We start from the raw sequence: 26,013 nt of genomic DNA on the forward strand, positions 1-26,013 counted from the left end.
TTGTTTGGCTGTAAACATGTATGCAGTGCGCTCATTCTCTCTAAGAAACTCTAGATGCAAGTTATGCTACTTCATGCTCTTCTAGTACAGTACATAGATGTGGGTTTTAGGGTGTTAGGTTTTTAGATGACATTTTAACCATGGTAGAAATGTAAATTTTATTCTTGTTGTTCGCAACAGTGGCTTAACAAAATTTGAGGTGCCCCCCCCGCAAAGTACCCAGAGGTGGCCCTTTCCCCCTGGACTCAGTCAGGGGCCTGCTACCCATGCACAGTGTTCTGTGCTGAGGGGCCCCATGGAGTTTGGGCCTCCCCTTGCACCGCAGGTGCTACAGGGGCCTTTGTTACTCCACATGCATTTGTGCTGTTTGAATCATATTCTGTGTGGTTATTTTAGATGTGCTGAGCAACAGGGTGCATCTATTGAAATAAACACACTTTTTAGCTAAAGCCTAATTTTCTTGGTCCAGCTTGTGTGTGTTATTGAAGAGAACAAATAAGATTTCTTTCTAAGCACCACGGAGACTGGTTTAGGGATTGTTAGTAACTCAAAAGCATTGACACCACTTCTACTATGTTTTGGGTGGTGTTCTGCAGGACTACAAAAACCTGCCTTTCACAATCAAACATTGAACTAAGTTGGCTCATGTCACCTGTGGGTGTGAAAACAAACCTTGTAGAGCTGAGCCAGAGACTCTCCTTATGCAACAGTTAGACCATGTCTTTTGCAAATAACCTGCACTTGCATTTTACCTCAGGTAGATGACGTAATATGTTTTGCCAAGCAGCGGAGTGCTCCCTTGATCAAATGGAGGTACTTTTGATTAGGGGTGGGCGTAATCTGTGTAATTTGCTACATACTTTAATTCAGCGCAAATTTAACCCCATGTTTATATTTTGACGCTAGGCCCATCTAGCGTCAAAATATTGGGAATAAAGTCATTGTTTAGATGCGTGAAACCACCTTGTGTCAATGAGATGCAAGGTATACGTTCCCATTCAAAAAATTACTAAAAGGCCCTACCACCTTATTTATCCTCCTGTGAAAAAAAAATGTGCACAGGATGGAGGCGTGCCTAAATAATGGCACTAAGCTTGCTTAGCGCCATTATTTAACGCCTGGGTCAAGACAGGCATTAGGAGAACTGTGGACCCATTTCCATGGTCAAACCCCACGGAAAGAGCCCACAGGTGCCCACCTCGAGCCCCAGGAACACCCCACCCACCCCAGAGGGACACCAGAGGATGGGGGAACCCCATCCCAGGTAAGTAGGGTAAGTAAAGGTAAGTATTTAAAAAAAAAAATGAAAGTGCTATTGGGGGCCCTGAAATTGGACCCCCTACATGGCATTGGGTGCAATGGCCATGCCCAGGGGACCCTTATCCCCAGTGCTGGCCACTGGGGTGGTTGGCATTACTCCTGTCTTTTAGAAGACAGGAGTCATGTGGTATGGATGATTTTGTTTCAGGAAATTACACTAGGCTGGTTAAAGGCATTTATGTTTGCCTCCAACCAGCCGAGTGTCATTTTTTGGTGCAAAACCCCCTTCCTCCATACCGCCACCCCCACATTTTCCTAGATGTTAGCCCACCCTTTGTGCCGGCTTGCTGGATTCCATCAATTTGGCACCCGGCTGACGCTTGGAATGACACAAGGCAGCGCTATCCTTTTTGACCAAAAACTGCGTTTGTGCAGTTTTGCGTCAAAAAGTATAAATATGGGTCAAAGTATTAATTGATTACATCACCTGTGGAAATGTCATTACTCTTCATTGCTGCCTCTCATAAACAAGTATTTTTGTAAGGCCAGTATTTCTGCAATTGCTTTACCTTTTCTGATGCTGGCAAAGTGTTTTCCCATGTTTGCTTCCAATCTTGCAATATTCTAAATTACTGCAAATAATTAAATGAACTAAAGAAATTAAGAAAAAAAGAAAAAAGCTACTAACCTGGTCAGGTGACTTGAATTTATTCATCCTTCAAGATCTAGCTAGAGCAATGGGAGTTTGAAAGTAGGATTTCTCATTCTAAAGACCCTCTTAAAACATTTCAATTTAAGATATATCATTTTTCATTCCTGCTTTTTAGAGGTTATACATAATTGAGAAAAGTCTCTCTTTTGAGGATCCAGCGTATCCTAAGGACTACATTAGAAGAAGTCAAATGGAGGATTTGGATATCTTGCATGCTGGTGCATCTTGATTTTAATTTATCTGCATTAAGTTCTGTTTTTCATAAGATTATATTATTAGCCTTTGGCTTGCTGCTTTTAAGACATTAATATGACTGTTTTTGTTGTTTACCTCAGGTTTTGGTTCTGTGTTCTATGAACTCTGGGTTCTATGAACCCATAAATTGCTTGTTTCCTTATATTTTAAGTATCTTTTCACCTTTCCTCTTCCCTTACTTTACGCTTCCTGATATTTGTGTATGTTTTGCATGATCACACACGTTGTATCCTCTTTAGCTACAGTGCTTGAATGTTTTTCTAATTCTCGCAGTGCCTTTTAGGTGATGCTCATATTTTATGTTTCATTTATCACAGATAATGGTGTTTTATGTACATGTACTCACGAAATATCTAAAGGTTTGATGTGATAATTTGGAACAAAAGAAGCATGTCTAATTCCAATAAATGACTGAAAGCCATAACTGATTTGACTACATTTGGGGGCATATTTATACTATGTTTGCGCCATTTGTGCTTCAAGTTTTTTACCAACAAAGGCGTGCAAACTTAACTCCATATTTATATTTTGATGCCAGACCTGCCTATCGTCAAAATATTGGAGTTATCGTCATTTTTTGGATGCATTAACATACATTGCTTCAATAAGATGCATAGTCGGCATTCCCATCCATAAAATGGTGCTGTCCCCATAGCGCCTATTTATCCCCGTGCTAAAATGATACGTGGGTGGAAGGCGGACCCAAATAATGGCATTATGGTTGCTTAGCGCCAATATTTAATGCCTGGGTCAGACCAGGCGTTAGGGGACCTGTGAACCCATTTCCTTAACCAAACTCCATGGAATGGGCCCACAGGTGCCCACCCCAAGCCCTAGGTACACCCCCACCCACACCAGAGGGACACCATAGGATGGGGAACCCCATCCCAGGTAAGTAGAGTACGTATAGGTAAGTAATTGTAATAAAAAATTTAAGTGCCATTGGGGGCCCTGACATGGAGCCCCCTGCATGCCACTGGGTGCAATGCCCATACCCAGGGGACACTTGTCCTCTGTGCTGGCCATTGGGGTGATGGGCCTGACTCCTGTCTTTTATAAGGCAGGAGTCATGTGTTATGGATGTTTGTGCATCAGGAAATGACGCTCGGCTGGTTAGCTGCATTTTTGTTGCCTCTAACCAGCCTAGAGACATTGACAATCAACCTCCATCTCCCCTACTACCACCCCCACCAGACTAGTATCTTTTATTTTGACGCTAGCCGAAGCTTAGCGTCGGCTTGCGTCATTCCTTAAATATAGTGCCCAGCTGGCGCTGTAGAATGGCGCAAGCCGGGGCTAATCTTTTTGATGCAAAACTGTGTTAGCGCAGCTTTGCATCAAAAAGTATAAATATGCCCCTTAGTTCTTCATTTGCTCTTCTGAAGATTCGTATTGTCATAATATTGAATCCATGAAACTGAGGAGAATGTAATATTTTTGTGCTAAAAATGTATAGTTATTGAAATATTATCACTGGAGCATGATGGAGAAAGTAGAAAGTTCTTTTTAGATGTTATCAGTATAGTGTAATCCAACATTTTCGAACAATATCAAGGAAGAACAGCCCACAATAATTTAATAGTGGCTGGTGACTGCAACCACATCTGTAGTCCTTTGATAATTAGGAAATTAATATAAAACGAGTCTCACAATGAACCTCATAAGACTTTAAGGCTGCAATAACTTCCAGAGGTTTCTCTGATTTTTGGAGGATTTGTTGCTATTACTCCAGAGAATTCATCTTCTTCTCATCTTCTCGTGGTTCCGAAACTGGAAATGATTTGATATTTTCTAGTAAAGATTTAACTGCTACTCTTGATGCTTTGTCATACGTTTCTATCTGATTATGCTCCTTTGATTGACTCTATTAGCCGGGAAATCCGGCCACCATCTTGGATTCCCAGGTACCTAGAACATCTACTGTATGATTCCTTTTGAAACCATCAGAGAGGATCATAATTTGGTATCTCTGTAAACTAAAATGTGTATATCAGCAGCCAGTAATACCGATGTCTTGCTTCTCCATATTTGCATGTGTATTTACAGTTCAAATTACAAATGGGGATTCACTTGCAATCAAACAATTAGTGATACAAATCCACCAAAGAAGGTTTTATTGATTGTTATTCCTCTATCATTTGATGTGAAAAATAGTTAAATGTCAGAAGTCATGTGCAGAAATATGATGTCTTACGTATCGTATCAAAACTATTGAGCTATTTGGTGTATATGTTTCACTCATTAACTAAAGTAAGGTAATTTGTTATAAACAGTATTATGGGCACAATATCTATGTCAGATTATATTCTGACAAGGATATTCTTGTATCATACAGTGAAATACACTTGATTTACATGGGGGAGCAAATAATATTTCAATATGCTCAATATAACTCATTGGTTAATGAAAAGAACAGCTTATGAAAGCCTCAGAGCACTTTTTAGTGGAATGAAATTAAGTGAGGAGAAAAAAAGGACACAAGTTAATACTAATGTAGATTATATAATGGTTTTTAGTAAATTACAGGTTTGAAAATTTCATTTTGCAAACTGGTAATTTAAGGTTTAGCTGAGTGCCCAAACGTTAGCTAATGGTATTAAAAAAATCTCTCTCTTTATAATCTCTGGGGCATAATGTCAATCACTTTTGTGATTGTCACAAATGTCGTTCCACCATGAAATATAAGGTAATATAAAGTGGTAATTTTCTGAAGAGCAACAGAAATAAATATGTTTAGTGCTTTATAATCATTAACATTAATACTAATGTCCACAGAAAAATAAAACCCTAGAGTATATTTGGGAATTGTAGGAGGTAAATTCAGCTTATGTCTTTTGTCCGAACTTTATTCCATAATTCAGTAGGATAAGATGCCTGCATGCCAATTTACCATTACAACTCAATACATGATTGATATAACTTTCTGTAGAGAAGAGAATCTTTGCAGATGCTATCTTCCATAGTCAAACTAGATACATTCTGCAGAAGAATGTAGAAATATTGCCCAGGGGAGAGTCCATGTAAATCATGGAATTGTTGTATAACCAAACATATTAGCATATACATGTTATAAGGTAGTGCACACTCTACCTTATATGTTATAAGGTAGAGCACTATCTAGTAAAGTAAAGGGCGTTTGTAAGTCACAAAAAGAAATTAAAGATAAATCTTTCAACAGTTATGAAACCCAGGAAAACATTTTCCTCATTCCAGTCTTACCAGAAAACAAAAATATTGTTAATTTGTCTATTTGTACTATGCCAAATGATGGAAAACGTTCCTTTCAGATTCTCTGGAAGCTAGAAATTCATATAATAAATCATAATTATATTCAACTGATGAAATTGTATTTTTTAATGGCCAATTGTTCATATGGAATATTTGATAAAAAGAGAAACAGCAAAGGAATGGGTTTCCATAGTAACCTGTCTCAGTAAGCTACTGTTATTATTATACTGATGATCTCGAGATATCAGTCTAATACAAAAGGGGTTTATTTAGTCAACAAACTCATGATCTTTTGTATTCCATAAAAATGTCAAGAGAACTGTTGTTTTAATGTTTAAAAACATAAATAGGAAGTTTTAAATGGGTCAGGGTTAACAAAAAAAGAAAGTTGGGTGCACGCATCATTTGAAGCGAATCACACCTACCCCACCTGGATAAATAAAGTGGTGACAACTGTTAAAAAGAGTTTTGCCTTTCCTTAATAGAGGATACAATAATTTTAATAGAAGTTTCAAAATCTTATGTACAGCAGATACCAAGATATATGATGTTTTCTGGGGCCCGCTAAAAATCAATTTCTGTTTACAACTAAGCTAATAGCCCAACTCCTAAGAACTTTAAGCAATTAGCTTCAGATTTTTGGGTCAGGCCTACAGTCATCCCTCCCTAAGCTGTCTAACACACAACAAGAGTGGTGCAAACACATGCAGGCTTAGATGCACTGGAAGATGGGGACTGTGATGATCCTTTGGAGCTAGGCCAAGAAGCTCAGACCAGTGGGGTCGGGAACTGATTTCACATCTGGTCTATGCTATGCAGTGTCCATTAAAAGGACAGCAATAATGGAGGTTGACACTTGACAAATGGTTGTTGAGCTCCCTGCTTCCATCTAAGTTTGCACCTATTTGGCGTTCCTAAACCTTTGCTGTGTTTCCACTTTCCTCTGTTCCCTCAGCAGTTAGTTCACTCTAAGCCTCTCCCTCCCCCCTGCATTCCTGTAGTCCTTTGCTACTTACCATTTGGTATTGTTCCATCATCTCTATGGTCCCTTCACCAAAGATTCAAAGGCCAGAAGCATTGATGGACTCAGGCTTTCTCCCCTTTGGCTTCTCTAGCATTTTGCTGGATTTTGGATGGTTAGTTTCAGGGCTTCCTCTACCAAACCCAGGTAAGCACCATCCAGAGTTATGGGCATTGGAGAGGTTATTGGTATTTGCAGAGTTGATATCAATGTGTTAATAGAAACATCCAGCGACTTTCTGATCCAGATAGACATAAGGACCTCACCTATGTGTCTTCCCTTTTTTCCCAGGGTAGCATTATTCTGAGGTGCTTGTCGTGCTGAATATAGGCTGACCAGAGGAGAGAGAGGTGGATTATCATTGCTCTTGAGAAACCATGAGCACCCTTGATTTGTGATAAAAACTTGACACTATTTCAGATTGATAATGGAAATGGTGGGAAAAAAAATACGGGACCAGACATATATATTTGCATCTCATTAGCATAGGCTGAAAGATTAGTAGCATCTTCTTTAAAGCTAACATCTTTAATGTGTTTAAAAAATATAAAAAAGGTTCCAAGCATATGTATGAATGTATGTATGCATGTATGCTTGTATGTATTGGTGTTTATATAGCACAAACCTAGCTGTGAAGCAACAACTCACAGTACATAACATGACATTGGGAGATTATCTAAAAGATTGTGTACATCAAGTGGGAATTACACAAATACCAGATGTGAGCATCAGCAATTTGCCTTTTACCTCACTGCAGGTAAAAAGAAGGTGAGAAAGTACTGTTAGTAAAGACACAAGTTTGGGACCAATAAAAAGTATATTTTGGATATTAAAAATATGTCCAATTCAAACTAAAATAGAGACTTAAACCAAAAATAAAGAATCCTGGCACAAGCCTTCCTGTCATACAATGAAATAGAAGCTATGTTTTGTTAAATCAGGAAGCTCTCAAACTAATGTTAGGAAAGAGCTTGGGTTTACCCAAAAATAAGCGCCTTTTGATGAAATCAGTTTGATCTCACTTTATAAGTAAATGGATAAACAATTCCAAACTAGAAGTCAACGTTTTAGCATAAATCTTGCAGTCACTATTTATCAATGAAATAGGTCAATTTATTTTTCAATAACAATTTTCTTTATCTTGCTTAAGGATTAGCATTATCAAGTCTTCTAAAAAGCTCCATAACGATTTCCTCTAAAAATAAATGTGTTAACTAGTTAGAATAGTTTAAACAATTGAAAATGAGAGAAGTGAGAAATAAAGGCCTTATCAGAGGCTGGTGGGGCGACTGCCAGCCCACCAGTCATGTGGGGAGGAGACTGCTGCAGAGCTGGCGGTCTCCCCCGGCACTATTACGATGTTTCTACTGGGTAGACTAGTGGAAACCTCCATATTTGGAGATTTATTCCAGTCAGCCCAGTGGAAACAGTGCAGCGGCATTGGCCTCGGCTCCACATGGAGAGAAGGCCAATGTGGTTGCAGAGAGAGGGGCCTCCAGCACCCTCAGAATGCGCACTGTCTGCTGTAGCAGACAGTGCGCATTCAGAGGGTGCTATTCGAGACAGTGCACATTCTGAGGGTGCAGGGCAGGGAGCCATACAATACCAACGACATGGTCATTAGCATTGCAGGGGCCCCCTTTGGCCCTCAGCACCGCCTTTCTGCCAGCCTTTTCATGGCAGTGACCAAGCCATGAAACGGCTGGTGAAAAGAGGACTCATGATCAGCACTGCGGCGCTGAACTCAGCACCGCCATGGCAGACCTTGACTCCGACCGCCGTCACCCCGTCCAGAACCATGTTCCTGGTGGTGGTGGTGGTCCCGTGGTGATCCAGCCATAAGGGTTGTAATATGGCAGTTGGACTGCCAGAAATGCAGCGTTCTGACCGTCATGGCAAGTCTAGCAGTTTTAAGACTGCAATCTCATAATGAGGTCCAAAGTCTATAAATAACCCTTTAGGGCCAGCAGACTTACCATTTTTTAGAGATGAAATCACATTTTGTATCGCTTGTAGAGATATGTCTACCTCCAATTTACCAAAATCCAAAGGATCTACATCCTTCATGGAATATCTTAAAAATAAGTGTCCATGAGACTAGTGAGAACTTTCTCAATAAAGTGATTGATAATATTGGTCATAAGCACCAGATAAACCCTTATCTGATACAGACACAGTATCATCTTGATCATTAACATTAGTTGTTATAGACTTAGGCTTAGGCTCTTTTATATTTTTCAATATTAACCTTTCCTTATTATGCCTATCATAATGTGTGAAAATGTCATTCACTTTTAGTACTAATTAGTTAGGACATCATATCAGACGGACATGAAGAATAACATACGTGGTATACTTTGTGTTGTTTTGCACTTTCTATGCACTTCAGAGAATGCAGTTTCTGCGTCCTGTCTTATGCACACTAGGAACTCATGCTGCAGCATTTGTCTTTTTGCTTCTCCTGGGTAACCAAAGTTTTATCCATGCTGCTTTAAATTTTTTATTGAGTGATATAAAAGTAAGATCTAGATATTGAGGACTGTTCTTTAAACCCATTGTCTTCTCTACAGAGCACCCAGTATGATGTGTCAATTCTGTTGTCTGAATCTATTGCGTGTTCTGAATTTTTTTAGAAATTGTGTTCTGTACTGATCTTAGTGCTTGTAATTTTTTTATTTTTTTTAATGTTTTTACATTTTATATTTGTGACTGCTATGGCTGGAACTCAGCCGAATAAAGTATTTAGATGACATGGTATAATAATTTTGAGTGTTTGAGCGAAATGTTATATAAATGATTCAAAATTATTTTCTTTTCAGTAACATAAAAAATGATAAAAACTTTTAAAGCATTATTGTAGAAATCATATTTGTGGTAACTAGAGGTATCTTTGGATTGTTGACAATAACAAATTAATTCGTGCAAGCAGATAATTCCCTGATAAAATTATCAGTCAATTAATTATTAGTCAAGGTAATTATTAAACCTTGCTCTATAGTTAGATTTTCCAAAAGTGAAAAAGCGCTCCTTCTCCTCCCGACCGAGTGCGATCCCCGCCGTTTCCTGGTGGTAGTAGTTGGCGTGTGGGGCGTGTGGGACGCCCGGATGGCGCCGAAGTTGAGCTGGACCCCTCGCTCCCTACGGGCACAGCAGAACCAAGACCCAGGAGGAACCAGAAAGGACAAAAAGCTACCGGTCCCCGGATTGAAGGAGCACAGCAGTCTTCACTTGAAGGGGGGCCTGCAGAAAACAACTGATATGGAAAAAGACGTAAGGAACTTGGTTCTGACAATGTTTACCAGCATGATGCGGATTAAGCAAATGTCCACGGAAAAGGCAGCACGTGACTCGCAATCCAGTGTGCCAGGAGTCGATGGTGGGCAGGTACCTGTTGCAGCTATATCTCTTGAAGTGCTTACTCCTATATGTGATGCAGGGGGGAGGGAGCCACCCAGCCTAGAGACTATCAGTACAAGTCCAGGAAATAGCGGGGAGGTGGTGGTCCCCCCTAGTGAGGAGCGAGAAGTTATTTGAGCAGGAACCCAAAGAGTCAAATCAGGGGCCTCAGGAGTCTAATCCAGAGAAATACGAAGTACAATCTCGTGCCTTAAGCAGCAAGTCATACTCGCAACAGGCTGAGGGTATGGCCAAGCACTCAACGACATATGAGACTATTCCACCAGCCTCAGCCCAGAGGGGGAAAGAGGCGAAACCAGCAAACATTGATCAGGGGCCATTTAATACAGCAGAGAGCTTTTTATCTCTCTCTGATCAGTCTAGAGACTCAGACTTAGACGAGGAAATTCCTTTAACAGACTCAGATATTGAAAGTAGCTCTGCAGCAAGTATCTGGGTATCTAACTACTCAACATGCAGAAGAAAATCAGCTGGGCAGACTGATATTAGAGGCAACTCAGGGGCCAAGCTTAGGAGAGATCCGCTTAAGCCTCGAGAGGAGGATGGTGAAATGCAGTGGGATTATACGGCTACCCAACAGGCCTTTTTGAAAAGAGATTCGGCCTGCAATACTCTAGTGCCCCCTCCCATGGATGGCCCTGCAGAGCCTCCCTCGTTGGATCTTATTTACCGTACAATGGTTCAGAATCATGAACAGGCTCAGAGGGAGAGCAGGAAAATGAAAGCAGCAAAGAAACAGTTACAACTATCCATTAAAAAAGTGGTTAAATCCTGTCAGGACATTGGTGTACGCATCGCCACCATGGAGACTCGAACCGAGGAGTTGGAGACTGAAGTCAGAGCAGCAACTGTACAGACGACGACACAAGGGCAGCAGATCTCGGATATTCAATGGAAACTGGAAGACGTGGAAAACCGCCAGCGGGTGAATAATTTGAGGATTTTGGGTATAGCGGAGGACCTCGAGGGGCAGGATACTAGGGCCTTCATGGCTTCACTTTTCAAGAAAGCATTCCCAGATCTGATTGGGTGGGATTGGGAAAAGGAGATTCAGAGAGCACACCCTTTCCCGTTAATGAGGAAAAAACAAGCATTGACTTCCACTGGTAGAGACCAGAGCTATCCACGGCCTATCATAGTGTATTTTGGTAATTTTTTATTGAGACAGGCTGTGTTTGAAAAGACCCGCCCCAATTCAAAGGTGATGGTGGAAAGTGTATCATTCTTTAGCAGGCCAGACTTTGTGCATGCCACTGTAGAGAGACGGTGGCGACTCAGGCAGATGATTGCTCAATTCCAAGAGTTGGGGGCAGAAGCCTACTTGTTAAGTCCTGCGCGTCTCAAAGTTATCTATAAAACAACCACAAGATTTTTTCTCTCAGAAATTAAGGCAGGGGAATATGTACAGCAACTGAAAACCGGTGAAGTGCAGGGGGTACGGGAGAAGGGGGGGATGGTTTGCCTTGAATGGCCATTTATATGTAAGTGTATGTGATACTGATTGGGGGTAGCCAAACTCCCCCTTCTCTCCGTTTTCTTTCCCCCTTTTTTTATTTTTTTTTCATATCTATTTATCTTTTTTTTGTTTCTGGTCGAGGGTATTGGGAGGGTGAAGAGGAGGGGCCGCGTGTAAGGATTGGCAAGCCATAGATGTGTGAAGGTGTTTTACGTATGGGTGGGCTAACAGGACTGATAAATACCATCTTACAGGCTCAGGAGCCTGGTGATTCCATTTGTAGGGGTAAGGGTTGGGGGGTGGGTTAGAGGAGGGCGCACCCTTCTTTTTCTTTTCTTTTTTTAGGGGTAGGGGGGTGGGTTAGAGGGGGCTGGGAGGGGTACAGGGACAAAAAGGATAATGGGACACACAGCAGGGGGAGTGTGGATGGCTCTTATCAGTGGAAAAGGGGTCAGGTTGTGAAAGCAGCAAAGTTGAATGGGGCATATAGGGGAGCCAGAAGGATCAACATCCATAAAAATGGGGCAGGAAAGTGAAATACGTATTGCCACAGTAAATGTCTGTGGGCTTAATAATAATAAAAAGCGGCAGTTGTAGGAGAGGTTTTCAAGTCATGGAACGTTGATATTATTTGTATGCAGGAAACACATATTCCAGGCACACAAAAGCAGCTAATGGAGTTTTATGGGTGGAATCTAGCGGCTTTTACACATCAACACACAACCACTAGAGGGGTTGCGATATTAACTCGGATCAGAACTTTGGTTATACATAAACAATTTGCTGATAAATTCGGCAGGCTGGCTCTGTTGGAATGTTCGGTTAAGGGACTAAGGTTCACTATATGCTCCATTTACGGATCCAACACAGACGATCCAGAGATACTGGAATCGCTTAACTTAGAACTTACGACTTGGGCAGCGCCTGTTATAATGTGTGGAGATTTCAATATACATTTAGATAATAAAGAACCCATTCAGGAACAAACACTCTACCTGGGTAGAAAGAATAAAGTTTTCAGGGCACTTCAGTCATTGGCCATTAATCATGGCTTGATCGACGCCTGGCAGTTGTGTTGCCCGCAGGATCCAGGGTTCACCTTTTTCTCTGCCCCACATAGAAGCTAGTTAGGTTAGACTACTTTTTTGTGACAGCCTCTCTACAAAATCAAATAAGGGTCAACAGACTTCCTAGAATCATATCAGATCATAACCCACTGGTTTTGGCTATGGAGATTGGGAGAAAGGGTCCGCAGCCCAGATCTTGGACATTTGATAGGGCACTATTAGCTGATCCAGGGTATATCCAAAAAATGAAGGAATGGATCCCGGAATTCTTTAAGATAAATCAGGGCTCTGCTCCTTGCCAGACAGTTTTGGGATACATTTAAAGCTGCTGTCAGAGGAGAAACCTTGAGCTATGGGTTAAGAAAGGAGAAAATACGCAGGGATCAGTTAAAATTAATTCAGACAAAGTTGGCTATAGAAGAGCAGCGACTAGGAGAGGTGATCTGTAGTGGAGTAGAGATTTCTGACATTTTGTGTGAGGTAAATATCATTAAGGCAGAAGCCACTAAGATTTGTATGGATAAGGTCACTGCAAAATGTTTTGTATATCGCCAGAAATGCTATGAGTATAGTGGGAAAGTTGGCCAACAGCTGGCCTTAAGAATAAGACAAAAGCAGGTATTTGGGAACATTAAAAGTTTAATTAATGAAGAGGGGCGGCTGGTACACAACGGCCCAGAGATCATGGAAGTCTTTAGACGATTCTATCAAAAATTATATACCCAGGAAGAACAGCCCCTAGAAGAGGAAGGGATTGACGCTACGGGCAATGAGATATATAAACCAGTTGAGAGAGTAAGATAAGGCAGCTTTAGAAGCACCCATGACATTGGAAGAATTGGATATAGCAACTCGCACCCTGGCAAGCGGGAAGGCGGCAGGGGGGGATTTAATTCCACTAGAATTTTATTAAAAAAAAATTGTGGAGATATGAACAGCTGCTTAGCCTATTTATCGAAGTACAGGCAGGGGTCCCTCAACCGGCATCCTGCGGGGAGGCCAAGATAGTAGTCTTTCTGAAAAAGGACAAGGAATCCTCCCAGCCTGGTTCCTATCGCCCAATTTCGTTGATTAACAGTGATGCCAAAATTTATGCTAAAATGCTTGCTAGCCGCCTGAGTTTGGTAATCTCAGGTTTAGTATCTCCATGGCAGCATAGCTTTAACCCGGGGAAGAGCACTGCATATCATATAAGACGGGTTATCACGTTACTTGACGCTAGTGCAACAGCCAAGCTTCCCATGGCAGTAATCTTTGCCCGATGCAGAAAAAGCCTTCGATCAGGTTCATTGGCCCTTTTTATGGGCTGTCCTGCGTAAAAACAACATTGGTCCTGGGTTTGTTAAAGCAATTCAACAGCTCTACCATAAACCAACAGCTACGATACAAGTTGCCGGGCTAAAATCGACTTCAATCAGTATTCAGAGAGGTACGCGACAAGGCTGCCCGTGCTCACCATTGCTTTTCGCACTATATATCGACCCCTTGATCAGGAGAATGATCAGATCATTCCAGTCTCATTGAGAGGGGGGTGTACTAAGATCTTAGCATATGCAGACGATATTGCGGTGGTTACCACGGACCCCAGGACTGCCATATTGGAAATAGAGCAGGAAGCCCTACAGTTTGGGAAAAGATCTGGCTATTTGTTGAACAAAAGTAAATTCCAAATGTTGGTGAATGAATCAGTAGATTTTAAGGATGAGCGGGTACAGACACAGGTTCAATATCTAGGTGTTAAACTTACAGCAAACCTCGACAAAGTGGTGAAAATAAACATGGCCCCGATTTTGACGAAGACTAGGAAAGATCTTGCTCGCATTAACAACCTACACTTATCACTCATGGGACGGTGTAACGTGATTAAAATGGTGTTTCTACCCAAAGTACCGCTAGAGATTGAGCAGGACTGGTTCAAACTAATAGAGGGATTGGTTAATAGCTTTATTTGGTCCTATACAAAGCCGCACCGGGCTTTCCACTATATGACTCTTCCAAGAGAGAAAGGGGGGTGGGCACTCCCCAATTTTAAACTTTATTATCTGGCAGCAGTGCTGTAGTATGCACAGGCACTTTATGTTACGGATAGATCCGGGCAAGATGCTCCCCCTTCGATATATACCCTGATTTTGGGCAAAGAAGCAGATGCAGTTTTTTTGTGGATTTTGGAACCCAGCTATTACAAAAAGGTTAAATTTAAGGTAATTTATGCTGCATTTAAGGCATGGACTCAAGTTAAGCGCAAGATAGGTATAGGAAGAATCTGCTACTACTCTCCCCTGTGGAATACCCCAACGTTTCCAGCGATATTTAAAGACCACTATTGTCTGAGGTGGAGTAATCGTGGCATTCATAAAGTCGGTGACCTTTTCCATTCTGGCAGCCACTTTAAATCATTTGAGGAACTGAGCGTGGAATTTGCGCTGGAAAAAAGAGATTTTTTAAAGTTTCTACAGATTAGAGCCGTTTTACTAACTAGTATGACCCAAGGTTGGCGCACAGACAAGATAAAGCTAATGGAAGTTTCACAATACCCCACTAGCTGCGGCATTAAACACCTGTATCCACTGCTTTTAAACGCTATACAGGATGAGCTGGTTTTACTTGTCAAAAAATGGGAAGGACGGGTTGGAGCTAAAGAGGCAGAGGTTTGTGAGTCTATGGAAATGGCACGGACGGTCTTACTGTCTGCAGGCCCGCAAGCTCAACATTTTATGGTATTGTATAATCTACATTACACACCTGCTAAGATTGCGAGCTGGGGTAAAACGGTGGGAACCATTTGTCCACGATGTGGTTGCCCGAAAGCAGATCTCTGTCATATGTTCTTTGACTGTGAAAAATTGGAAAGTTTGATTACCGGGATATCCGATATATTGAAGAAAATCTTGAAACAGGCAATCTGTCTGACACCTCAAATGGTTTTGTTGGGAGTTGATCATTCAGCCTGTAACAGTCGAGATAGATAGTTCCTGTTCATAGCAATGTCGGTATTTCGCAGCTGCATAGCAGCTTTGTGGCGGGATGTAGACCCCCCACGATTTAATCAATGGCTTTCACGACTTTTATCTATGTATCACCTGGAGAATAGTCTGTATGAACTAAAAGGAGCTGCGGCCGGCAAAAGACTCACTAGAGTTTGGGCACCCTTTGCTGCATGGCTCTTAGGCCCAGAGAATATGTTAGCTAAATAATTAATTCTATATGAGACCTAAAAAATTACAAATTATGATAATTGATGAGAATGTGTCTTTATTCTGTATGACAACATTGATGTACCTATGTTTCCGTGCTGCAAACATGTACCCCGCTGTGTGTTCTAATAAAAATAAATAAAAAATTTAAAAAAGGAATCATAGAGGTTCTAGATCCTGCTGAAATATTTATTTAGTTTCTCTGACTGCAATGGTGATGGGTGCATCTTTTATAAAAACACACATGGTAACACAGCTCTCATTTTAGTATTGTATGGTAACAAACAATTGTCTTCAGTTGCTCAAATGCCTATTCTTTGCTGCCAAAATAAAATGCTGCTCAATCTTGTTAATCGTGTCGAACAAACTTTGTGCATTTCTTTATGGAATTGGCATTCTTTTGTTTCACAAGTGAACTGCCTATCTCACCAACATTGTAGCGCTTCCTTTAAATGTATTGGGCAATGTGAATAAATCAAAATGCCTACATATATTCCAGTAAAGACTGTGTCCTCCCATAAGACGTAATTCCTGAAATGCTTAAACACAGCAGGAGAATTACATAAACCAAAGTCCATCAACCTGTCCTCAACAAGAACAAATATAATCTTGACACACATTCATGATTGGAAGCACGTGATAATCTCAAAATAAAAACATTTTCTGTGATTACAGTTGCTCCTCACACATGATCTGCAATACAGCGACCAATGCTAAAGGACATTGATATTTTATATTCATTCAATTCGGGCCTCTGCAATCTACAAATAGGTGATCATTCTCTGTTTTGTTCACCCTTGAAGGCAGGACTGAATGCCGGATCAAACTATTCCTGGACTGTCATCATTAATGATCTACAAATGACATTTTATGCAGGCAGCAATACCGCTGATGTACTTCAGGATGTTGCTAAAGCCTTCAACATAGTCTCACACCTCAAGCATTTGAAACTTCTTGAGTTGATTGTCCTGGGTTGTCTGAACCCATTTTTTAGAAACGCACTTAGGTGGTGTTCCTCCTTGTCATTTAGTTCTTCAGGCCCAGATTTAAGAGGGCCTAGCACCATCTAGTGACACATTAGAGTAATTTTTTTACGCTAATGTGGTGTTAGACGGCCCAAAACACCCCGCCATATTTATAAAGTGGCACAATGCATGCATTGCGCCACTTTGTAACCCCCTTGCGCCATATAAATGTGTGCCAGGTATAATGAATGCAAAGGGGATGTTCCCCCATTAGGAGGGCCAAATAAATGGCGCAAAGAAATCAAAGAGATTTCTTTGCGTCATTTTTCACTGCATTTGTAACGCCCGCTCAGATCAGGCATTAAAAAGAGGCCGACCATTGGTTACAACATGGTCTCTATGTACTGTTCAGGGTTAGCAGCAATAATTTGGCACAAACCATGAATAGTAGCGTCAAAAATTCTGACGCTATTGCCCCCTTCCCTGCGCCATGGGGTGCCGTATTTCAAATACGGTGCACACATGGTGGCAGTAGGGGAGCGCTAAGGAGCGCAAGGAAAGTGGCACTGCACTGGGTGTAGTGCCACTTTTCTTAAATCTGCACCTAAGTCTTTTCCGTGTGGAGTCCCTCAATAGTCCACCAGGATATAGGGACATGGAATAGGGACCAGGAAAAAATGCATTTATTAGTATGTGATGTAGTACTACTGTAGCACTACTTACAAACTAACACTATTCACTAATCTGTGGATTCACTAACCTCCTCCACCCCCCCATCTTTTCTTTGCAGAAATCACTGTCCCGGTGGTGGAGCTCTCTGCTCACTTATGCCAATGTTTTAGTAATAAATGTAGAAGTGGAGAGTGGGTGGAAAATAGAGGGATTAGGGGAATTGAAGGAGGGGTTTAGGGAGGGACAAACTATTACAAACACCCATCCACAAAAGCTCATTGTTGTTCACAACCTACACTCCTTACGTTAGTACAGCCTTAAAGGTTTCAAAACACTAGTACATGTACTTCATCCCAGCCTTGAGTAAGTCAAGCACCACACATGGCAACACACACCCATAGAAAATAATGGAGGTAGGGACTTTTTGTTTAATGTTCAAAATTATAGATTACCATTAAATATTTATTGTATTATTGGTCTGATGCTTGATGGCCACCAGTGATAAGCATACTCCCCCCATTTCTTCCTAGCTCCATAACTTCAGAATCATCTTTCACAATATGCTTTCTTTTAAGCCACAGGTACATAAAGATGCAGCGACTGGTTTAATTTGCCTGAAGAACCTCAATCAATCAATCAATCATGGATTTATAGAGTGCTGCTAATCACTCATAGGGTCTCAAAGTGCCAGAAGAAACTCCCACCTCCAGAAGAAACTCCCACTTTCTCCCATAAGCTCCCACAAAACTGTCACTGACATATGTGACCTAAATCGTTTTCCCTAAGTACATAATTGTTAGTGTGCAAAATGATTCTGGGGGTCCTAGGGCAACCAGGAATTCAGTTGTATCAGTCAGATCCTTTTATGTCTGGTATCCCACATCCATCTCACTACTGGACCCAAAACGGAGCATAAAGTACATTACTTTAGCTCTTGACCTTCAAGATAACGGGTCAGAATGGTCTTTGGATTACTTAGGGAAGTAGCAGGGAACAGAGGTTCAGGACTCAGAAGACAACATGATAACAATCAATAATCACTGATTTTGCGTTTGTATTTACACTTTATAGGGTTATATAACCATGCATTGCAGGCACATTTCTTCATGCCAGTCTTGTGCAGTTACATGTCTCGCAAAAGTCTACGTTATTGGCTTAAGCGATTCATGTAGGTACCTGTTAGCAGCTAACTTAAAAGTGAACTTAACTTTAAACAATACTTTTCCAGTCTGTTCTCATGTTTCTTAACAATGTTCTATGTGTATTACACCGATTTGAGACATTGTTAGGTCCTTAACCACAGACTTAATATGAAGTCACTGCATTTTGTAGCATCCCCCTCTCGGTTCCAATCTCTGTCTCATATTAGGCTCAAGGATTGTGTCACTTCTGTGGTACGACTTATCCAGTGCTTTTTCTTTAAAAGGAATGCATATTTATTCTACAGACACTTAAATGCTACTCATGAAAATGTAAACGAACATGGAGAAATTACAAACGATGTAAAACAGGGTTCAAATGATAAACACTATCCTGTCTACTGACTTTGACAAGGGGCCTTCTCGAACACCACTGGCTCTTTGACAAGGGACACGGGGACAGGCGGCGGGGACTACCTGGCCCAGAAATCCCTGCACTTATTGTGAGAGGCGGAGGACCAAGCCCCCATGACAAGTGAGTGTGATAACGCGTCCAGCCCTTATAAATTACCTGTACCTGGACACGTTGGAGGTCGGTGAACCATTTAGCCGAGTTGGGCTTTCCTCATCCTTGAGTAGTCGGGTCACTTTAATCAATAATCAATAACTGTTGTACGCGATAGCCAATATTTAATTAGTAGATAAAAAATAACACATTAGGAATCAATAACAGTTGATATTTTGACGCACCAAGACCTTTCAGTCATGAATAACCACACCGGTTTATTAAAAGTTAGTGAATTTATTTCCCTATATTAACAAAGCTAGCACAATATATATAAGTCTCAAAACCAAATGATATATGTATACGAACATTACTAGCTGTCCATAGCGGCGGAAGAAACGCAATCTACGAAATATCTGAATAATAGTACATTCAGTTATGGCGATACAAATCACTAATATAAGCAACTGAATTTGACTAATTTCGTACATTGGTCAGCATGACAAGATTTCAATTCAACATGGTGCATCAAGTTCATACCTCGACTAACCTCTAATTAGCATTGGCATGTGGGGCTTCATGCAAAACTAATTTAGTCAACACAAATTTGGAAAACTTATAGCTTGGGTCCTATCAAAATAGCAGTTGGTACCTAAAAGGAAAAACACAATGCATAATACAATTATCCTTTCATAATTACCAATTTCAATCAGCATTCAAGAAAGTCTTCGCCCTTCACGTACCGGTTCGATCAGCATGGGACAGAATTTTAAAGGGGCAAAGTTAAGGGCAAGTTTCCTTGCAGCAGCAAGGAGAATAGGGCAAAATTACTGCATGGGCAAGATGGGGTAAATTAAAGTTAAAGTCTCTAAGGTGAGAATTCTCAAAAGTCTCTTTCTCAGCAATAGAGAAAAGGGCATCAAGATGTCATCTAAGATGGCGTCTGGCGTTTGGCTTCAAAGATGGCATCAAGGAAAATGGCTGACTTCTCTTTGTCCAGTGGGTTTAAGTAAGAAACATTCCAAATTCTGCAGGGTCTTCCATTGGAGGGTTCATAGGGTAGCTTCAAATTGACCAATGAAAATGTCTTTCTACTAGCACTCTTTTATGCATACATTGTCCTTGGAGCCTTGGAACACAAGTTGTAACAAGGTTTGCCAATTATTTTGATATCTATACCCTCATTGTCCGCACCTGCAGACTGACCTTGGATCAGAGGGGATGAAACCGGCCTAGTACGAAACCTTGGAGATAAGTGTATTAGTCATCTTCTACTGGAAAAATACAACTTCAAGCAAGAATATATGTTACATTAGTTCAAGGAAAAGCCATGCAGTTAGAATTTGAGACCAGGCAACTAGGACAAAGCCTCTACTAAATTTAAGCTAAGCACAAACAGTTTCAATAAGAAATCATGGCACACATTTGCAATTATGACGGATTTCTACACTTTTCAATTCTTCGTGATTAATAAAGCACGTTTATAATATTGGCGAACTACCCCGAGGGCACAATTTCCCCCGTACATTATTTTTCTTTTCTAAAATCACACTACATTATACGATTTTGGTTACATGACATATATGAATATATGTAGGACCCTCTTTTTCTGCGTCATCAATCCCTCCTCTGATGACTAATTATGTCATCACATCAAATCTTCCCACAAATTTTATTCCATTAAAATTATGTTTTAATAATTTGGCATTTCAGTCAATTCCCTCTTTCTTTTGGTTCCCTTTGATTTTTCTCTGTATATTTCTACTATTTTGTTTTCTATTTTCTCTTCTCTTTTCCTTTTGTTCCTTGCTTTCAACATTTTGATAGCTTTCCATATTCCCCAAATGCCTAATAAACAAATTAATATTATTAATATTCCCTTTATTATTTTTAGTAACAATCCGTTCCAAATGTTGCTGAGCCAATTTCCCACCGAAGCAAATCCCTTTCCAACCTTCTCCCATACTCCTGGTTCCTTCAATTCCTTTAAATCTGTACTTTCGTTAGTTAAGTTTGTAAGCATCTTTCGAATTCGCCCACTGCTGTCCGGTATATATGTACAACAGTGGCGAGTACCAAGCATTTTGCAAACGCCGCCATCCTTTGCTAAAAGAATGTCTAAGGCAAGCCGATTTTGAAGAGTCATAGCTCTTTCTGCAGCAAGTTCAGCGTCCATCAGGATTATAGCTCCTGAGAATTTTGTCAGCATGTTATCCACAATAGTAGACAACTTTCGTATTTTTATTAAATTCAATATGACTCCCACTGAAGGAATCAAAGCTCCAAATATATCTCCTACCACACCAGAAGCTGTCTCTCTCTTCTGAAAATGATGTGATTCAGACAGCTTTGGAAATTTCTTTGAGTCGTCTAGTTGATAAATCTTTGGGAATATTATTCCCAAATAACATCTCCCATACCATCCTTTAGGAAGACGATAATAGGTGTTAAGTCCACAAATATAGTATATCCCTGGAATAACTGGGTCTTGTCCATTCAGCATGAACGTCCATTTAGGTTGAAACAAAAACGTGTGTTTACATTCACTCGTTCCCACAAAAACTGTGTCATAATATGATTTATGTCTATGTATACAGAATCTCCCTACGTGTAATGTATCTAAAGCTATTTTTCCTTGTGTCTTTATTGCAGCAAAAGCATAGTTATCTACAGATGTCTTTTTGTGTAATTCCCTTTCTAATTCCTCATTCATTTCTTTCCTCCTATTGTCAGTGCGATCTAAGAAGTTTATCTCCAGTGGTGAAAGCAAGCATGTAAGGTTCTCTCTATGTGCGTGAGCTGTGTGAAAAGGTGACAACGGCTCAAAGAAGCCCCTCATCAATTTTATATAATAATCTCTGGCCACTTTACTCAGGTACTCGATTATGGGGAAATATGCAAATGTAACATCATAATTAGAGTAAAAATAGTGAATGTACTGCTGACCATAAAATCTGGACATTATTATACTACATGTAATTCCATACGTAAGAGGCATGCTATGGTATGTCACCCCTTCCACTACTGAGGTAGGTATTTGTGTGCACACATAACAATCTTTCGCATCCATGGTCTCAACATACTCACTCAGCAAGCGATAGAAAACATTAGATGAAAGTTCCTTTTTATCATGCAGATGCCTTTCATCTTGTTCGAGTTTCTTTAAAGCTGTTAGTTCAGTAGTAGTAGCAGGTCTAGAAGTAAAAGCATCATCCGTCCCTTCCATGCATTCCAATAACTATTGCTACAATGATTAGTACGCATGCAGTTATTAGACCTATACACATGTATTTACAACACTTCATTTTATGCCCCTGTGTAGAGTAGCCTGTCACGATCTGTATAGAATCAGAAAGTTAAAGATACTTTATCAAGTCGGATTTGCAGATATATACAAGGCTGAACAAGTTCAATATTCACACGGTTTTCTTTAGCAGCTTTGTCTCTTATCGGTTAGCAACTTTGTCTTAAAATCAGTTTCAGAGTCAATCAAGTTTAGCAATGTCTTAGCCGGTTTAAAAGTAAATCAGGTTATCAATGTCTCATTCAGTAAAGTTCATGGAGTTTCACTTCTCAAGTGCCAAAGTGAAGTTCTGCCTCTTCTTTTCTCAAGACTGAGAGATAAGAACTCGTCTGACCAATTGTTAGCGGCTATGTATGCCCACTCTGGACCAGAATACCCATTGCTCAGTATTCTTTTTCTTTTCAATTTTGCATCTCCCTTTGATTCTCTCTCACGGGTGCTTTCTTCCTTGGTCAGGTCTGTCTCTTCACTTGGTGTTGCTATTGCGACAGATACTTCTTTTCTTTTCTCTTTCAACTTTGGTTCTTCATTCTCATTTGGTATTTCTTTAATCCTTAGTTTCACTGGTGATATACTTTGCCTCCGTTTCGCACTGTTTTCACCTGAGGGACCTACAACCGGTTCCGGAAGGGGTTGAGCGATTTCACTTTGTCCCTCCTCTTTTTCTTCCTCCAGGAGGTCGATCAGATTTTCCTTTTCCTTTCCTGTATCGTCTGCTTCTGGGAAAGACCTCCTCTGATCAGGCTCTCCTGCTTCTTCGCTTGTTGCAGGCTCTTTGTCACCCTCAGTGTCTCCGTCACTTTCTGATGTCTCTCCTCCGTTCTCCTCAAATGGATCGGCTGTATCTTCCTCAGAGAGTATCTCTCCTTCCTCTAATTCTGCTTGTTCACCTCCAGGTTCTCGTTGCTTTGTCTCGGTGCCTGGTACTTTCTTTTCAGTCACTGGTGATTTCAGTGCTTCAACTTCCTCTTCTGTGGGGCACGTCACCCTTTTCATGTGACTGCCGTGAACCCAGTTGGGAACTCCCGCACACTTTACAGCGGTAGTAGTCGTCAGAATCACTTGGAAAGGCCCTTTCCAACGAGGTTCCAGACACGACTTACTCACGTGCTTCTTTATCACGACCCAGTCGCCTGCTTTCAGGGAGTGTCCTGGACCTTGGATCGGTGGCAAGGTGGTTACCTCCACCTGGTGAGAAAAAGAGCGTACCACATCAGCTAGACCTTTGCAGTAGTCCAATACCATATCATCTGTAATAGTCAAAAGAGCATTTGCAGGAACTGCTGGAAGTCTCATGGCTCTGCCCATGAGGATTTCCTATCAGGGGTGTTTCTCATAGACATTAACACCAAGGGCAATGCATCAGGCCATTTCAAGTTTGTTGATGCACATATTTTCGCCATCCTTGACTTCAATGTGCCCTTCATTTGCTCCACTAGACCTGAGGCTTCAGGGCGGTAGCTACAATGCAACTTTTGCTCAATGTTCAGCGCTGCACACAGTAATTTTATTACTTCGTTATTGAAGTGACTTCTCCTATCTGATTCTAAAGAGATCGGGAATCCGAAACGTGGTATTAGTTCCCTCAAAAGTAGTTTGGCAACTGTGAGACTGTCATTTCTACGTGTGGGGTATGCTTCAATCCAGTTACTAGAAATACACACAATCACCAACGCATACTTCAAGCCTCCATGCACAGGCATTTCAATAAAATCCATTTACATCCTGCTGAATGGACCTCCAGCTCTCCCAATGTGGCTCAAATTTACTACTGTTCCTTTCCCCGCATTCATTTGTTGACAAATGATGCAACGATGGCAAACTGCTTCAGCAACTTGGCGGAATTTGGGGTTAAACCAATCAGTTTTGAAGTGAATAGTCTGACCATGGCGTCCCTTCCAAGATGAGCCTGTCCATGGTAGAATCTGGCCAATTGCGTCAACAGGCTGTTAGGCAGAACCAATTTCCCTTCACTTGAGACCCACAAATCATCTGGTTTCTTTACACATTGCAATTTACTCCATGAGAGTTTCTCATCTTCACTAACATCGTTCTGTAAAGACTTCAATTCATCTATTGTATCTACAACCTTTAGGGCAAAGGCTTCGCTTGGTTCAAGTTCTGGCTCATTTATCAAGTTCCATTCGTCCCTGAGCAATATACAGTTCAATGCGCAAAACCTTGCGACTTGATCTGCATACCCGATTCCCAAGGAAACGTAGTCTTGTGATTTTGAGTGTGCACTGCACTTTACCACCGCAACTTCTCCTGGCAACTGAATGGCATGTAACAACTCTCTTATTCTTTCACCATTTTTCACTGGTGATCCTGAAGAAGTCATGAAGCCTCTCTGTGACCACAATTGTCCAAAGTCATGCACTATTCCAAATCCGTACTGACTGTCAGTATAAATGGTGACTTTCATTAATGCGGAAAGCTGGCAAGCTCTAGTAAGTGCCACCAATTCCGCTACTTGTGCAGAGTAAACTCCTTGAAGCCAAGATGCTTCCAGAACACCTGTTATCGTACATACAGCATATACTACTTTCAATATTCCCAGTGCATCTCTTAAACATGAACAAAAAGGACTTGATCATTTTCTTCCAACCGGGTGTCTTTGATATCAGGTCTTGGTTTTGTACAAAATTCAGTCACCTGAAGACAGTCGTGCTCGACGTCTTCAGCGTTCTCAATTTTGACATTCTCACTGGGAAACAAGGTTGCTGGATTCAACGTAGTGCACCTTTTCAGTTGACCATTTGGTGAACCCAAAATTATTGTCTCGTACCTTGTAAGCCTAGCACCAGTCATGTGCTGTGTTCGGGAACGTGTCAGAAGTATCTCGACTGAGTGAGGGACCATGACTGTTAAAGGATGACCCATCACTATTCCTTCACTGTGGGTTAGGCTAATACCAACTGCTGCTACGGCACGCAAACACCCTGGCAGTGCTGCTGCGACCGGATCCAAAGTAGCTGAAAAATATGCTACTGGTCCGTTAATGCCACCATGGGCTTGAGTCAAGACAGACAAGGAACATGCATCACGTTCATGACAAAACAATGTGAAAGGCTTCGTGCAGTCAGCCATACCTAAAGCTGGAGCCCTGCACATGCATTCCTTTAATTCAATAAAAACATCCATCTCGTCTCCCTTCAACTCTATTTCATCCAGCGCATCTTTCTGGGTCAGTTTCAGTAAAGGTTTTGCTAGAGTTGAGAAGTTGGGAATCCATTGGTGACAATAGCTCACCATCCCCAAAAACCTTCTCACTTCTTTTCTCGTCTTTGGTGGACTCATCTGGAGTACACTTGTTACTCTTTCTTTCATGATTCTTCGTGACCCTTTCTCTGTTTGGTGACCCAAATATTTCACTTTCTTCTGGCAGAATTGTAATTTTGAATGGGACACTTTGTGTCCGTTCCTTCCCAAATGATTCAGTAGGGCAATGGTATCAGCTGTACAGTAACTTTCTGTCTTGGATGCAATTAGCAGATCGTCAATGTATTGCACCAAGGTTGATTCGAACGGTAGTTCCAACGATTCCAAATCTTTCTTTAGAATCTGATTGAAAATTGATGGTGACTCCGAAAACCCTTGAGGAATTCGACACCAACTGTAGACCCTGTCTAGGAATTTGAAACAGAAGAGAAATTGGTTGTCCTCATGAAGAGGCACAGAAAAGAATGCTTGTGACAAATCGATAACTGAGAACCAATCAGCATCACAGGGAACTTGAAACATTATCACAGCTGGATTTGGTACTACGGGACAGCATTGAACTATTATGTCATTTATCTTCCTCAAATCCTGAACAA

This window comes from Pleurodeles waltl, chromosome 11, assembly GCF_031143425.1.
Source record: "Pleurodeles waltl isolate 20211129_DDA chromosome 11, aPleWal1.hap1.20221129, whole genome shotgun sequence".
In the NCBI taxonomy this organism is placed as follows: Eukaryota; Metazoa; Chordata; class Amphibia; order Caudata; family Salamandridae; genus Pleurodeles; species Pleurodeles waltl.